The sequence below is a fragment of the Typopeltis vanoorti genome, chromosome 17 (assembly GCF_054136105.1).
Source record: "Typopeltis vanoorti isolate ZY-2024b chromosome 17, IOZ_Tvanoo_1.0, whole genome shotgun sequence".
Lineage (NCBI taxonomy): Eukaryota > Metazoa > Arthropoda > Arachnida > Uropygi > Thelyphonidae > Typopeltis > Typopeltis vanoorti.
This window is the reverse complement of record NC_143565.1, coordinates 48,889,979-48,892,817: the sequence shown is the minus strand read 5'-3', so window position 1 is coordinate 48,892,817 and position 2,839 is coordinate 48,889,979.

The window sequence follows — 2,839 nt, the reverse complement described above, 5'->3', positions numbered from 1 at the left end:
GGTCGACACTGGGATTCCCCATTCTGATATTTGCCACATCACTCTACTTGAGACTGCCTGCCATTCACGATTAGCCTCGTATTTTCTGTTGAATACTATGGCTACTCCTTTTCCTTGATTCTTTCGCTTGGTTGAACAACAGGAAGGAGTCATGACAAGGGGCCATCCCTGAAAGTTACGAAAGGAAACAGTGAGAAAAAGGGTGAGGAGTGGTTTCTTTGCATGGAGGGTGGTTGAACCACAGAATGCATTGCCTGATGGAGTGGTGAGAGCGAAAACAGTCAATGCATTTAAGGAGTGGTATGATAGACTGTGTTTCCTAGGAGGGACCTCCCTCAATGAGTCTTGATAGACTTGTGTTTCTTAGAAATGACCTCCCGTGATGAGTCTTTTGACTCCACGGAGGTCTGAATAATAATAATATAAGTGTGGATATAAGGAGTTATTAAATATACATAAAATGCAAGCCAGAAAACATACAAGTATTGTATAGAAAGGTAAATTAAATTGGAATATAAAAAAAAGTGTGGGCTAAAGGCAAACCCAAAGAATTTTATTGTTATACTATAAGTAAAAGAAAAAAGAATGAATGTGGAAGAATGGTAAATGCAGATGGCATTCATGTGTCAGAAGATGAGATTTTTCAAATGACGAGTGCTCACTTTGCTAAGATCTATCAACCAGGTATGCTAATATGCTGATGAGATTGTTCAGTTATTGAGTGCTTTATTTGGTGAGGTGAATGAGATTGAAGAGCTGTTGCACAACTAGATAAGAATTTGGCAACAGGGATAGATGAGATATCAGCACATACACTAAAGGAATGTTCAATCAAACATCCCATTAGTATATGTGCTTGTATAAACTGAGTCAGAAAAGATACCACAGGAATGGAAAGAATGTAAGCTAGTTCTGTTGTACAAGGGCGGTGCAAAAACCAATATGTCTAACTACCAACCTATCGGTATCTCTGGAGCAGTGGTGATTTTAAAGAAGTTGGTAAGGACATGCATACAGAAATGGATTAAGAGGCAAGCTATAATTTGCAAAGAACATTAGGTTACTAAAGGGAGAATAAATCTCGTTTTAGCAATTTGTTAATATTTTATAATAATGTTATGGCCGAGTTGAGTAGAGGGAATGGACATACCATGATAGTTGGACTTTGCTAAGGAATTTGATAGGATATCATATATATATATCAAAGGTTGTTGCATAAACTGAATAATAAGAGTGGCTGACGGACAGGTATCAGAAAGTAGTATATGGGGAGAGGGAATGAATCTATCAGATTTAAATTAATCATGTGATGTATCCCACTGTTGGTCAATCTATACATTAATGATATTAGGAAGCATTCTGACAGGAGATGTTCAACTGTCCACTGATGATAACAAGCATGGCAATCAGGAATACTACTGATGTATAGCATTTACAGAATGATCTGAATAAGGTGGAACAGTGATCAAATGATAATGGTTGTCAGTTCAAGGTTAGTAAATGTAAAGTTATGCACTTTACATTATTTGGCACAATGAGATTTCCAATGGCATATTATAATGGTGGAATTATACCATAAGAGATTAGGCTACAGATCTTGGAATTATGGTGCAGTGGCACACCAAGGTGGGGGGGGGGGAGAGGGATCCTCACCCCAAAAAAGAAAAAAAACATTAGGAAAAGATTTTTGGAAAATTTTCTAATTAAAATTCATTTTTTTTATATATGTTGTGTCAAGTCTTCTATTTCTATACTACTTATGAATTAGCAGTTACATAAGGTGGGAATATCCTATAGCTCTCAGGAATCGCCGCTATGAACGAAGTGGTGCTTGGGTGGACCGAGGGAAACTTCATTTGCCCGAGCTGGGTCAGTGGTGGTCACAGGTATCATGTATTGGCGATCACTGCAGATGCTTAGTCATAGGTTGTATGCAGTGTGTATTCTCCAATCATCTAATCAACTCAGCCCCACCCCCTCCCAAGATTAAATCTTGAGTGCTCGGCCTCTGTCAAGATTAAATTCTGAGTGTGCCACTGTTATGGTGAATAGGAATTTGGAATTCAAAGGTCACACTGCCAAAAACACAACTGTGAGGATAACTGCGATGCTGAAACACACACTGAGATGTAAGAATAAGGAAGTCATTTTGTCTCCTGAGTTCAAAGGAGTTGTGGAAAGAGTACAAAGATGACATGAGGATTATGAAAAGCAATTGAGAATGTGTGAACTGCAGACACTGGCAAACAGGAGTGATATGATAGAGTTCCATAAACTTCTGAAAGGGTGTTATATGTTATCGATTAATGGAATTTTTCATTATATGGAAAGTGTGAAGAGGAAAAGGGAGCATCTATGGATGTTAAAGTTTGTATATAGTTAAGGGGTGAAAGCTAGATTTTTCTTTCATAGAGCAGTGAGCGAATCAAGGGCTCTATTATTATTATTCTTCTTATTATTATTATTCATCTATTATTATACACTCTACATAATGTAAAGTTAACTGAGAGATTAGTTAAAAAATTTTCGATGCAAGAATGATCCTTTTTCAAACGATAAAAACTGAAAGGTCATGTAAAAACATGAATAGATCTAATAAACCATTTTAAAAACAGCTACATACACCAACACTGAACAAAAGATATGCTAATAAAAACAGGTGTCAAGTCATCACAAATGAAACAGAAACTTGCCCATCTCACCTAATGGCTAGATAATTGACTCAGCTGAATTAAAAAATAACTTAGAGGGTACATCAGTTACTGTATAATGCAAAAACTGTTGCTAAAACTTAAACACCATGGTAGAAACTTAATATAACATTCCTTTAATAAAATTT